At 38.1% G+C, this 15,663-nt stretch overlaps 1 protein-coding gene across 2 annotated transcripts in view; it reads left to right on the top strand.

Annotated features, from left to right (window-relative positions):
* The window catches only part of LOC148376338 (ephrin type-B receptor 1-B), a 247,142-nt gene that overhangs the window by 16,630 nt on the left and 214,849 nt on the right, over positions 1-15,663 (top strand). The window lies entirely within an intron of this gene.

The raw sequence follows: 15,663 nt of genomic DNA on the forward strand, positions 1-15,663 counted from the left end.
CATTTCAATATTTCTGCTTTTCCCTTTAGCATCACGGCAAATCTTGGACCCATAGCAAAGCAGATACTATTTGTTACGCAGGATTCTGAGCTGTACGCACAGAGAGAAAGGCATTGTGGAAGGGAGTTCAACCACTACCATAAATATATTTTCATGATGCGTGACACAAACCAATAGCAGATCAGCATTTTATATGATGCCAGCCAATAGCAGACAGTCTTCGTGTTAAATACATGACTCCATAAAAAGTTTAAATCTCACCTTTTCGGGCATGAGAAAAAAATCTGTTTTTGATGTCCTATGATGGGGAAAATCATGTAACAATGGGTCGAAAAAACATTTTATTCCACATCTTAAATTAAAACATCGTAAAGTGGGGACACCCTATCCTGGGGCACACCGTAATAGACATAGTTTGCCCTAAAATATACATATGCTTGCTTCATTGACAAGATTTTTCGCGATTTATCAAACCTACTTAGCCAGACATCATTTCAAACCACCTAACAATGATTTACCAATCCCACCACGGTTTATATTATGCACAGAGGCAGTACATTTGGTCATTAGTATGGAGCGCCTTTCGTCCTCTAACAGCTTCTAATTGCTTTTCCTTTCTCATGATGGTGACATCAGCACATCACTAATTGGCGCATAATGGCTAATAATCTCGGAACTGATCGCTACCAGTCCAATTAGAAGCTAGCACACAGCCGAATGATTCAATGAGTAGATGTTTAAATATCCTAAAAATATATTTAAAAAGCTATTTAATGAGTATCCTGCTGATGGATCGTTGATATTTTGCCCATTTTGTGAATAATTTCTATCAAGTCAAGTCTTGTTTATTTGTATAGGCCTCAATCACATATAGAAAAAAAAAAACTCAAACTGAGCAATATAATCTACAATTTTTTGTTTTTCTGTCTTTCCAGAAAACAAAATCAAGTTAAAATGTCTTTATATCAGAAAAACATACACTTGAAATATACAAACAAATCTTCTTAGTGGGTGATTATTTGTTTTTGTTTTTATTTGATTAATGTTTTTATATAATTATTGTGAAGGGGGGGCACGGTGCCTAGGGTTATTCGTTAGTCCCAAGGCCAACCACAGCATTGGTTCAATTAAATAACAACAACAACGAAATACTCAAAATGAGCAACACGATCTGCTCGGCCAGAAGAATTTCCTTTATATGTCCAGAAAACCAAGTTAAAATATTTTAAAATTACCAAAGTAACACTCAAAATATGCCCAAAAATCTGATAATTGGGTAATCATTTTTTTTTTTTATATCATATTTGTTAATTCTTTGAAATTATTATAAGTTTGCCCCAAGGCCAACTTTAGCATTGGCTAAATAAGAAACAAAAGTTCATAAAAATACTATTTCAAATATATATAGAATCTGATGAAATAGAATATGATGCAATATGAAAAAATGATCTGTAAACACAACAGGTATATTTTACTTGGATAGACAATCCAATAATGATTTCAGTACTATTACTTTCTTTGTATACTTGTTTGTTTTGCCTTTCTATTTATGTACATCACAAAAACAACATCAACAAATAATAAAAAAAAGAAAAACAAAACAAAATATTTGTACAAAATCTGCTGTACAAAACTATAATAAATACATAACTCATATTATTAAAGGGACAGTGTTTAATATTTGACCACCAGATGCCGCTGTATTGTTGATTACAACGAAAAACTTGTGCTAAAAAGCACAATAAAAAATAAAAAATATTGAGACACCACATAACCATATCACAGTATGTTTCTTCTAATCCATTTGCCCAACCGTTTGCAAAGAAAGAAAAAAATAAACAAATAGAACAAAACAGAAAAAAAAAAAACTACAATAAAGAAAAGTAAAACAAGGGAAAAATAAAGACATAATGACATAAAGAAGGAAAAAAGAAAGAAAGACATAAAAAGGAAAAAAAGGAAATAAAGATGAAAACAATGAAAACAGAGAGAAATAAGAAAAGAATAATAAAACATGAAGAATTAACCAAAGATAAAAAAAGAAGACGAGAGGAGAAGATAAAGAAGAAAAAAATAAAATGAAAAAGAATGAAAATTAGTAAAGAAACCATTTTTTTCACATTGTTCAAATCATCCATCTGTCAATCCATCCATTATCTGCACCGCTTATGCTGATTAGGGTCACATGGTTGCTGGAAACCATCCCAGCCATCTTCGGGCAGTGGGCAGGGGACAACCTGAACTGGTTGCTAATCACAGGGCACACAGAGACTGACAACTCACTCGCTCATTCACACCTAGGGACAATTTGGACCAGCGACTTAACCTGGCATGCATGCTTTTGGAATGTAGGAGGAAACTGAAGTGCCTGGAGGGAACCCACACATGCACGGGGAGAATATGTAAACTGTACACGGGGAGGCTGCGGTAGCTGGACTTCGAACCCTGAACCTCTGCACTGTGGGGCTGCGTGCAAACCACCATTGTCTGCACCACCTATCTTCAGTATTGTCGCGGGGTGCTGGAGTTCCAATCCCAGCTATCTTTGGGCAGTGGGCAGGGGACATCCTGAACTGGTTTCCAGCCAGTCGCAGGGCACATAGGGACAGACAATTTGCACGCTCATTCACACCAAAGGACAATTTGGACAGGCCATTTAACCTGACATCCATGTTTTTGGAGTATGGAAAGAAACAGGAGTGCCCGGAGTAAACCCAGGCAAGCATGGGCAGAACATGCAAACTCCACACAGAAAGGCTGGTAGCTTGATCGGATCCCATGACCTCAGAACTGTGCCGCAGACGCGCTAAACACTCAGCCTCCGTGGCGCCCTTTGTTTAAATCAATATTGAGCAAAATTATACACAAATGCCCATTAGATTAGAGAAATATTGCTTTTGCAAAACGGTTTTTGTACCAGTTTGGAGTCAACTTTTGTTTTACTCTGAGAGGTACGTGAAATGGAATCTGGCGTGTTTTTAAGATATCAAGGATATTTTCTTTTTTGTCTCGTTCGGTAAATTGTCTTTGTGCTCCATTATCGCCACACTAGCTTCACTCAGCTGAAGAAAAACTGAAACTTGATATGAATAATCTAGTTATTCCATAAAGTTATCTGGGAATTAGGGTCAAATGACCCCCTTACACACTCACTCACACACACTTTATGAAAATATCACACTCTGCGGACTAGGACCGGAAATGGCAACAGTTGTAGGAGGGGTTTACGGCCTCCCCCTAAATGTGGGATTTTTTTTTTTTTTTTTGCACTCTGACCTGTTTATAGGAATATGTATCGGCTTCCATCGTGTTCTTAATGTGTGAAGCAGAGAATCATCTGCCAATCAAACTACGAGCTCGCTCAATTTTCCTAGATGAGTCACAGAGGACACATGATTCAGATCTTTTTTTTTTCTCTAATGGCTTTTGTGAAAAACTAATAATAATGACCCTCCGTGGACACCTGACTAATGTCATCTTTACCTAATAAATTGTTCATTCTTCGATTGGGAATCATAAAGGTATATACTCACATTCCAAAAAAAATCATGCAAAAAGTGATAAAATAGTACCGTAAAATTCAGACTATACGCCGCAACTTTTTTTTACCTAGCTTTCCGCCCTGCAGCTTATACGACGATGCTGCCAATTTTTGCATTTTTTTCTAACGGTACATGTTTTTTGCATATTTTTTCCATTCTCTCTCTCTCTCTCATTCTCTCTCTCTCTTGATCATTATGTAAACATATGTCTTTATGTCGATGTATATATCTCTATCTATATAGATTTGTATATCTCTCACGTGCCTCAAAAAATCCACACATTTCAAACTTTGTGGTGTTACATGCCTCATATGTCTATAAGTTGCTTGCTTGCTATTGGTCGACCACATACAAGATCCCAGTCTGCTATTGGTCTGCCTCTCGAAATCATGAAGATATCTATATGCTATTGGCTGAACTACCTCCCACATGCCTTTGTCTTTCTTTGTTCTGTTTCAAATCCCCCTTAATAACTTGAGTTAGATCAGCTATATTTCCCTAGACTTTCACCAATGCTAAGTAAATAATAATAAAAAAAAAAAAAAAAAATATATATATATATATATATATATATATATATATATATATATATATATATATATATATATATATATTGTTTAATTTCTTTCTTTCTGTGCGGTAATGTGAAAAGGGGGGGTGGGGTGGATAAGTGAACATTTGATTTTGTTTTTACTGTCAGACACCTGCACAGATGTTGGCTGAGGATGCCACGGCTCTTATTTCGTCCATTAGTATTGCGCACTGTTGTTTGTTATTTTGGCTCACCATTCGTTGTTTTGACTGTTAGTACGCACGTGGGTTCACTGTGTTGATTATTATGCGCTAATTACATCTCTGACACTATTGGCCAACCGTCGTTCTTTGATTTTACAAACCCTTAGGGTGGATTTGCTTTTGGTAACTTTGAAAATGTAACAAAAAAAGGGGGTCAGGGAAGGACTGGAATGAGGAGAAAGTAATGAGGTAGTAAATGAAGGCTTCTCCTCTTGATCTCCTTGCAAGTTCAAGTTATCTCCTTATTTTGAGTCCATATCCATCCATTATCTTTATCTGCACTGCTTATCCTCAGGAGGGTCTCGGGGGTGCTAGAGCCCATTAGAGCTATTTTCGGGCAGTGGGCAGGGGACATCCTGAACTGGTTGCCAGCCAGTCGTAGGGCACACAGGGAGAGACAACTCACTCGCTCATTCACACCTAGGGACAATTTGAACCAGCCAATTAAGATGAAATGCATGTTTTTGGAATGTGGGAGGAAACTGAAGCGCCTGGAACAAACACACGCAAGCATGGGTAGATCATGCAAACTCCACACAGGAGTTTCGATTTCATGACCTCAGAACTGTGCCGTACACGCGTTAACCACTGCGCCGCTGTGCTGCCCATTTTGAGTGCATAGTGAAGTTTAATCTTAACGGTAGCATTAGCGAGTTTGTTACCACGTCCATGATGTTAGCATTAGCTAAGGCAACGCTAGTCGCTAATGCTGCAACTGGGAGTGTCAGTGCTGAGTCCAGGCCAGGACATCTTGGAAATACCTTTTTTTGAGAATTTCATCACAGTGATGTCCTCTACAATTTAATACTGTTATAGTTAAACACCCCACTCCCCCAGTTTACATTTTTTGCCGTGCTGCCATATTGCCTTCCATATGGCCCCTCATGTCGAGCGCACGGCAATTACCTCTACATTTGACGAATATGGCTAGCAACCAGTGAGACGTCACCTCTGCTTCACGGCTCTTTCTTTGAAGACGAGCTCTTGTGGCGTTTATGTCTGCGGGCTAGCATGTCTGTTAGCGCCCTACGTGGGAGGGGCTATGGGGGGAGTTGTGGGTTGCAGCACAGCACCTGCTTCTCTGCAGGGAGTTTGTAGCGTTTCAACACTAAAAGGTGCGTGTCATAGGAGGACACCGCCGAAAACGCACCCCGTGACTTGTAATCAATGTTACAGCAGCTCCCTTTAGGTATGCTAATGCCTCGCAAATGTTAATGAATTTCAGAGCCTGTCACCAAAATTGTATTGCTAGTGATGAGGGATTGTGCACATGGTAATCATGGAATGAAATTATGCTTGATGGATGTTATTAGAGTCACCCAAATACTTATCAAATATCACCAATGATACATTAAGAAAATAAGTGGCAAATACTTTGAGGAAAAAAAACGAAACAAAACATCCTGGTGCAGCCTCGCGGCCAGTTACGTTCTGTAATAATTTTTTATACTGGCCCACAGCCTCTCTAATTCAATTATTAATTTGTGTCCCACCAGTATTGTTGACCACAGGATAAAATATATTTGTATGCAAAAAAAAAACACAAAAACAAAAAAAACACCCTTTCCCCAGATGATGGCAAAACCCCAACTTCCAGGACAAGTGGAAAATTTCCATTTTTTTTCACCCACATTTGAAACAACTGCATCTGCCTAATTTGCCTGGGACTGTGGCTCTTTTCAAATAATATATTATCAAGAGGCACTCCCAGATGAGACATGCAGATTACAAAAATCTAACTGGAAATAAATGCTGTGGAAGCTGTTTAAACGGCGCAGTAGCACTTTTTCACAAGACCCTGCGGGTCAAGTGAAGATGCTACAAAAGGCGTGGTACGAGGTCGCGACACTGATCGCCAAACAATGCAAACCTTTCACAGAGGGTTAATTTATTAAAGACTGTTCAAAAAATGCCAGGCTGAATAGTCGGCCTTCTCACATTTTCAGCTTACCAAATCTGGCCTTCTGTCTCAAAGGTTTGGACACCCTTGTCCTAATGTGTTATATCACTTTTTTCCCCTTTGTTTTATTTTATTTAAGCTCATGAGGATGTTGGTTGTCCAAAATGCAGGCTTTATTTTATAATATTTCCTTTCTTTTATCATCTTTGTTCCCTCTTTTCCTCTTCTTCCTTTTTTCTTCCTCTTCCCTCCTCCTCCGTTTTTTTTATTCATCTTCTTTTTTGTCCGGTTCTTATTAGTCCCTCCTTACTCCTCCCTCGTCTCTCCTTCCTTTTCACTTATCCCTTGTTCCTCCTTCTGATTCATTCTTCCTTCCTCCTCTTTGTATTCCGTCTTCTACGCCATCCTACTTTTTTCCTTCCTCCTTTTATTCTTTCTTTTTTATTTATCCTTCCCCTTCTTCTTTGTCTTCTACTTTTTCATCATTTCCTCTCGTTTATCCTTCTTCGTACTTTTTACTTCCTCATTCTCTTTCTGTCCTCTCTCCTATTCACCATCATTTTTTTACCTTCTTCTTACACTTTCTTCCTCTTCCCGCTTTTTTCCTTATTATTCCTCCTCTTTCTTTTTAGCTTCTCTGTCTTCTTCTGCATGTTTTCCTACTTCCTTCTTCCATTTTTTTCCTCTTTCTTTCTCCCTATTCTTTTTTCTTATTCCAACTCCTTCTTCCTCCCTTCTATTTCCTCACTCCCCTTCATCTTCTTCCTTCTTCTTCCTTTCACCATCCTCTCTTCCCCTTCTTCCTTCCTCACTCTTTTTCTGTTTGTCTTTTGATCTTTCTCCTTGCTACCTTTTCTTTCTCCCCCATTTGACCATTTCTTCTCAACTCTTTCTTTTTTGCTCATCCTACTTCCTTCTTCTTTCTCCTCATTTTTTTCTTCTTCTAACTCATCATTTTTCTTCCATCGTTTTTTTCCTTCTTTTTCCTCCCCCTTCTCCCCTACCTCCTCTTATTTCTTTAATATTCTTTTTTTCTTACCCGCGAGGACCATTTGGCCAGAGCAGGTTGCATCCGGTCGAAGCTTACATTTTTCCTTCCTGCTATGTTCAAGCTTCCAAATCTAGAGGGAATCCAGAACTGGGTTCTGAACCACTTTTATTAGTTTCCATTGAAAATATGTCACACATAAATGAAATGAATGAAGTCATTTAAATTGGATTTTTACCCTTTTTTAATGTACTGCTTTAAAAACAATGCATGTATATATATATATATATATATATATATATTAAAATTCATTAAATCCGACACAGTGTAACGTTTGCCAGAGTTGCATGAACTGCGGAGTAAATATTTTCATCAATAAGCCTCTCACTTTAGTCGTGTAATAATGTACTTTATTTTGTACGTATAACTCGCTGGATGAAAGAAAACGATCCCCAAGTGGCTTTGGCTTTATTAAAGAGAAGTTAATGAGTTCCCCTGTCTCCCTTGCTTCATTCTTTGTCTCCCTCCCCCATTTATTTTGAGCTTTAATATTTAACTCGCACTGTTTCTCAAAGCGCACTTTTCCTATAATCCACTCGCGTAAGTAAATACGAGGAAAATATAAGCAAATCCCGTAGAGAGGTAAAACTATTTGGTTGCGTCACTATATTTTTGGACTCCATTAACATGTTTTGGGTGGTCTTTGTCTTTCTCCCACACAAACTGAGAGGAAAATCAAATCAATTCTCTTGAGTGGAAGTGAAATTCTTCATGCTAATTCGAGCGCGTCCGTTTGATTGATTAAAATCGGATGTTTTGCATCGCCAGAATTCTTTACATGCACATTCATCCCATACTGTTTTGTTTGGATTTTCACTGCCAATGCCATAAATCTGTTTGCACTACGTTCAAGGACCTTGGCCAAACAGCTCCACAAAATATATTAAAATATGTGATTCCACTGACAATGAGGTTGTTTGAAAAACACATATCTCAATTTCTCTTTTTTTAATTTTCAAACATATTTCTTCAATTAATAGTACTGGAAAAAAATGGAAACATGGCTTTCAAAGTATTTAAAAGGTGCTTGAATTTGGCCATAAAAGGTTGGACAAACCCTGACAAAGACAATATTGAGTTTTGTTCTTAAATTTGAGAATGCAAATTTTCGTCAGGTGTGTTCTGTACCCCGTCATTTATGGTATTTTGTTATAACCAGGTGTAATTATTAAGCAATATGACAAAGAAAAATATTACACTATAACATTTATTACTGGCTAACAACCAGTTCAGGGTGTCCCCTGCCCACTGCCCGGAGATAGCTGGGATGGGCTCCAGCACCCCTGCGACCCTACTGAGGATAAGCGGCACAGAGCATGGATGGATGGATAACATCTCTTTTCAGTTATTGATAATTAGCACAATAACTAAGTCTAAATTTTGCCCCTAAGGAAAAGTTGGCAAAACCAGATGCTGCTTTAAACAATCTTTATTGTTAGAACAAAGGCACGTGGTGATAAACTACTACACATCCTTTCACAAATATGAGGAACATTAAACAAAATGAAAAGTTACAAAACGGAGTAATTAAAATATAGGATAACCTGAGGTAGACCTGCAAGCCCCCAAAATTAGATAACCGTGAATACAGACATGTTAATTTACACTGACGGCCTTTAAAGTGTCTCACAATCTTAACAAAACAAATACACAAAAGGGGCAGCAGGACGACACAGTGGTTAGCGCGTGTGCTGCACAGTTCTGAGGTCATGAGATCGAACCTTCCTGTTTGGAGTTTGCATGTTCTCCTCGTGCTTGTGTGGGTTTCCTCTGGGCACTCCGGTTTCCCCCCACAGTCCCAAAACATGCATGTTAGGTTAATTGGCCAGTCCAAATTGTCCCTAGGTGTGAATGAGCGAGTGAGTTCTCTGTCAATGTGTGCCCTGCGACTGGCTGGCAACCAGTTTAGGGTGTCCCTTGCTCAATACCCGGAGATAGCTGGGATGGGCTCCAGCACCCCCGAGACCCTACTGAGGAAAGCGGTGCAGATAATGGATGGATGGATAAGCAAAAGGTAGCTAACTGCTGGAAAACGGTGTAAAGATTGTTTGTATGTTGCTGTTTTGCTTCAACACTCGATGGCCGGGTACTTGGCTCACTAGCACTCGTCTGGGGTTTATATATATATATATATATATATATATATATATATATATATATATATATATTCTAGCAGGTGATATTTTTTTGAATGATGTAATCAATTTGTCGCATCGTCTTGATGGTCACGTGTTATCGGCAAAGTTTGAAGTAGACGCTGCCGCTGTTTTTTATCGGACTCTACGTTTGCAAAGCACCTAAGAAAATCCTGAAGAAGGGTCTCTCCTACTTTGGACTCTTTCAGTGGGTATACCGGTGTTAGTCTTTGTGTTGTTTTCGCTTATTTGGATCACGTTGTTGTTATTTCCCTTTCACTCTGTGTTAGACGTGCCATGGCCATTTCTGCTAAATGATTGGCTGATCCCTGTCACTTTCTTTGTTTCCTTAATGTTGGCGTTTCCATTTCACAAGCGCCTATGTTTTACATGGTGTTTGGGTGGTGTTATTATAATTCAAATATATTGACTCTCGATATGAGGTTTTTATTGTTTATAATGGCAAAATTATTACGCTAATTAACGTTAGCGTTTTATCGCCCAGGCCCAATTAGATATGGGGTTCAAAAGGGACGAGTCAAGCACTAAAACATCATGCTGTTTAGAAATAAAGTTTCCTCGAAAACCACAATGACCCATTACTGGTGAGCTTGCTATTCTGCAAAACAACATGTTTATGTATGAAAAACCCGTCAGCGTGTTGCGAAAGATGAGAGGAAAACCCGGAATCAGAGGAAGAAACGGGGAACAAACGGATGAGGATGTAAATCGGAGTGACCGGCTTGGCACTTTGCACGTTGCTTTGCTGTCGCGGCCAATATATGTCCAAAGCACGCAGGCGGCATGCTAGCTGTCATGCACAGAAATAGCGCCAGGTCTTTTGTCCTGTCTCCAATTCGAAAAAAAAAAAAAAGGATTCAGCATATCTCACGCTCTCTTGTCTACTTCCAAGTTCCGCTGTATTAATTTGAGCTGCCTTTGAGTCGCTGCAGAGGAGGCACTTTGTTCTCGCCCCAATCAGATTTGCAAACCCCGTGTCAGCCCAGTCGCTTTCACTTTTGTTTCATTGCACTCCAGCACTATAAAAAATACATTCTCCTCCTACTGGCGGAATTATTTTGCTCATTGTATGTATATATTTGGTTCTTTGATTTTATTTTATTTTTTGAATAAAATAAGGAAATACATCCTTAACTAAGCACAATTATCTTAACCCATAAGAACCCAGACCCATTTTCCGTCAAAGGAAAATGTGATCAAGTCAGAATTAGCCTTTTATAAAAATTAGACTGTACAGTCCAAAGTTTTTGTTACACTAACAGCAATGTGGGTTTTTATGGTTTAGTTATTTTGATTGAGATAAGGAAAAACACGATGAGCAAAACAATCTACCAACTGCTAAATACACCGCAAACTTATGCAATCTTACCTGATTGGCAAACATTATGCTGAACTGTAATTATTTTGTAGTTTTATAAGTTGCAACATTTTTTTTTACATCTTGTATAAGTAACACCGTATTATTAAGCATATAGCAAGTTTTTTATTATTTCAAAAACTTTAAAGGTCATAAAAATGACTTAAACTAAGCAAAATTCTTTGCCCATTTAGGATGTTTTTTACCCTTAACATTTTTTATTCTACTCAAAAATATATTTCAAACATGGTAAAACAAGTACTATTTTACAAATACAGTAAATTCAGTGTGGCGTGGGGTAGAGACTTATATTAATAAGATAGTACAACACATTAAACTAGCTGAATAGTATATAGTAAGTTCTACTTATATGCAATATACATTTGAAATGATCGAATCACATTATAAATATGAAGGAAAATAAAATGTTATTTACATTTGGCTGACATAACATGAACTAGTAAAGTAGAGTAAGTGAGTGGATTAACAGGGTGGAGGATATGGCAGATTTTCATCAAAACTTTCTCTTGTGAAGATTGTTTTTAAAATACTTTAGAAGACTTTGTTGCTTCAATCGTCTTAATCTTAATGACAGTCCCAGTCATTTATTGGTTATGTTCATATTTCTTAGCAAGAGTAATTATGTGTGTGCCTTTTTTGTATTTCTAAAAAGCTTTGTTTCCATGGTTATCATATTTTTGCTTTTCCTTTTGGTATCACAGCAAGTTTTGGGACCTATAGCTAAACATTTCAGGTTTTTTATACAGCATACTGAGTTCAATAGAGAGGGTAGAAGTTAGCATTGTGGGAGAGACTTTGTCCAATCACATGTTGGCATCCTCATGACGCAAACCAATAGCAAACCAGGATCTTATATGACCTGGCCAATAGCAGACACGCATTTTAGAGATGTACTGTATAAAGTTTGTAACACAGCATTAATGTCAATTGGTTACAGCCATGAAACTTAGCGAGGCACATGATTTGCCGTATTACTTGATAATTTCTAGCTTAGGTTCGTTAGTTTTCCTTTTGTTTTTATCTTTAACATCCCTGCAATTCTTGGGAACAATATCTACTAAACATGTGCAGCACAAAAAAAAAATCTGTGTTGTAATACCAAATTGCTTTTACAACACACATTAGATTCTGACTTGAAGAGAGAGAAAGGTATTGTTGGAGGTAATTTGTATAGTAGCTTCTCCGCATATTCATAATGCCGTGACGTAAACCAGTAGCTAATCCGGCATTTTATCTGTCGTCAAGCAATAGCAGACAGGCATCTTAGAAACATATGAGGTACTGTATGTAAAATGCACTGTTTGAATTTAGTACATTTCCAGTGAAATAATTTTTCGTTGTCTTATGCTGGGGAAAATGCAGTAACAAGGGCCTGAAAAAAACATCATGTTCCACATTGTAACGTGAAAAAAGTCAAAGTAGGAATACCGTATCCTGGAGGTCCACTGTATTATAGATATGTTGATCCCATATTTTGCATTTAATGCCAAACTATTCGACAGGCAAGCATTTACCAGTTTTGCGCGGGTGAGCCTCTTCCATCCTTCATTGTGACCCGTCAAAAGTAGCCGCCCAAAATCGCTCAAGGTTTCATTATGGCTGAGTGCAGAAGGTGAATTCCCCAAGCCGGCTATTCTTAGTCGTCCAGGAAGGGGAGCGATGACCCAGAAAGTCAAGTTGGAAGTGCTAAAATCTGAAGAGAAGATTAGATCTTTTGTTGAGCTGGAGGAATTTACAGCAGCGCTCTTTTTAATTCTTCTTATGAGGATATCACTAACATCGAGGGAGATTTTGTGGGCACCTGTATCGTATTCCTCTGACAACGGGGCTTTAAGATAATCACGGCATACCACGGTGCTGCTGACTTGCAAGACTGGCTTTCTTTTTTCTTTCTTTTTTTTTCTTTTTTGTTACTGTGGTACACTTTTAATTAAAAAAAAGACAAGAGTTTGAGGTGAAATAAATTGAAAAACATGGAGCGGAGGGTAAGGGCCATTAATGAGGTTTACAGCTTACACAAGTAGGCCATTGCAGGAGCAATTCCTTCTCAGCTGCCTTCTGAGTTAATAGCTTCTAGGTGCCCCCACGGACGTTCCTGTGCTAGGATGGTTATTTTGCAATTCTTGTACCATCCAACTGCTGTTCACTGTAATTGTGACACAATCATTTAGCTGTGTTTTCAAGGTAGACAATTGAGGCATATTTCATGTATACAACATTACCTCATATTTCAATTCTATTAATGGGAATTATGGCAGCACTTTACAAGCACTTTTACCATCAAATCAATTGGAGAATTAACTTCTGTTTCCTTCTGTGCTGTTAGACTATTGAAATGTGTCAACGTTTATAGTCATTCATTTTGTATGTTTTCTCGTGGGCGAGTAGTTGTCAGCGATTTTGACTTTGCTCTTGTGAATTGTACACTCATTGTTATATAGCTCATTCATGCCCTGAATACTCTTAAGAAAACTCAAAGGAACTGCTAATTTCAAATTATTATTTTGACCGACCGATTGTCTTACAACCGGGATATTTTAAAAAATATGCATCAAATGAAAAAGCCATTCCTGTTCAAAAACTATCACTAATGTGCCAAAAGGAAACACTTCCGGCTACCAAACAGGTCACCACAGTGGTCTTTTTGGAAATACAGTATTCCTTTGACATTTTGTGGTTCAGTTTCGCGTCCCGATTGTTTTTTCTCCTAATATTTTCCACTTATTCCGCAACCCTACTGAGGATGAGCAGTGCAGACAATGGATAACTGTTTACGTGTGTACTGACAAACGGATAACCCTATATATTTTGCGTTTGCAAGCAAGCACGAGGAACATCATAACATCCATCCATCCATCCATCCATTATCTGCACCGCTTATCCTCAGTAGGGTCGTGGGGATGCTGGAGCCCATCCCAGCTGTCTTCGGGCAGTGGGCAGGGCCGCCAGTCGTAGGGCACACAGGGACAGACAATTCGCTCATTCACACCGAGGGACACTTTGGACCGGCCAATTAAACTGACATGCATGTTTTTGGAATGTGGGAGGAAACCTGAGCGCCCGGAGGAGAACATGCCAACTCCTCACAGGAGGTTCGATCTCGTGACCTCAGAACTGTGTCACACACGCGCTAACCACTGCTCCGCTGTGCTGCCCACATTTTAACACACATAGAAAAAAAAACTTGTTGGTCTGTGAGTTTAGTTTGATTGTTTCCACCATCCTTGACATTTGTTTAATTGTGATTTTTCTCGGCCTGACACTGCTGATCTTAAGTACTACCGTGGAAACTGAGAACTGAAATCTCCGAGCTACCTTTTTGTATCCTTCCCCTTAACCATGCTGTTGTACAATCTTTGTTTTCAAGTCATTTCACAGTTGTTTTGAGGCTCCCCTGTTGCCACTTTACAAAAAAGATTCAAAGAGGAGGACAATGTATAACTGACCACCTTAAATACCCTTTCTTATGAGCGGCTTCACTTGTGTGCGTAAGTCAACAATCAAACAAACTATTTTTGTATTCCAATAATTAGTGCTAACTTTATTGAAATCGATTAAACGACAATGCTGCTTACTTTTGATTTAGTATTTTTTGCAAAATTTCTGCAAATCCTATACATTTCTTTCCCTTCCTCAAATATCACATTGTCTGCTATATGATACATTTAACTGAGATTGATGTTTCAAACAATCAATGAAAAATCTTTAACATGAGGTGGCCAAACTTTTTCATAAGACTGGGGAGAAGGTCATTCTAAGGTTGTATTAGCAGACTATTCTGGACACATAGAGATACAGAGAATGACTGTAGCAATTCATAAGTGCAACAACCAAAAGGCCTTACCATGTTCTTATACTAAAAGAAGGGAGGCACCGGAGCCAAAACAAAACTCCCTTGATTCCTTAAACACCATTTCCTGGAGTGCATCATATTAATTAAATAAATAAATAAATGTATATGATTATGACTAGATAAATTAAGTTAGACGTGATTGAAATAATGAAGAGGTAATGAAGGCTTGAAGGAATTATAAAATCATCACTATATCTAGGTAATGAAACATTTCAATATTCCAACTATATAGGTAAATCACTTTTTTTTTGTGGTCGACTGTGCCTATTTTAACCCTAATTCTAATAATTAATACTCTGTAAAACCACGATAAAACATAGTAACAACATAGTAAGAACATGGACACTATGTATATTTAACATTTTTGCATAACAGAAGCAGTTTGGAATCGCTCCAAATACAAAAATTGAGCTCAATGTTGAACCTGGCTTGTAATAAAGCCGTGCAGGCAGGTGGGTGTCCGATTTTGTGTTTTAATGAAACAATGATAAATGGCTCACTCACGAAAACGCAATAAGTCAGGGAAGAAAAACTGACGGGGCGACATGCCGCCCACTGCTAGTTCACAACGATGCCACGGCATCGCTAAACGTTATATCCGTCTAAAATTGTCACGCACCAAGAAAACAACAGATTAATTAATCATTTTTGTGTAAAAAAGGTTATTATTTGATGCATAAATCCGATAATGACGATGCTAGGTTTACTACAAAAAGATGGGAGTAATGTATATTTGTCACACAGCAGCGGCTTGGCTTTTAATTACAAAAGAAGGAATGCAAATACTGTATGTGTAAAGTAAACCAAACTGGGTCCTCCTATTCACTTTTTAATCACATTTTTTTTTTCATTTGTTGCAAAATGCAAGCTTTACTTCAAAGACAAATAGGGACTTATAAGGTCCTGAGTATTACCTTTTGACAAGGCACCTGTAAACTCACCAAATATGTAGTAAGTGGACTTGTTCAAGAAAAATGTTTGAAAACACTAT

Source organism: Urocampus carinirostris, chromosome 1 (assembly GCF_059441175.1).
Source record: "Urocampus carinirostris isolate Australia breed hairy pipefish chromosome 1, RoL_Ucar_1.0, whole genome shotgun sequence".
NCBI classification, from domain to species: Eukaryota; Metazoa; Chordata; class Actinopteri; order Syngnathiformes; family Syngnathidae; genus Urocampus; species Urocampus carinirostris.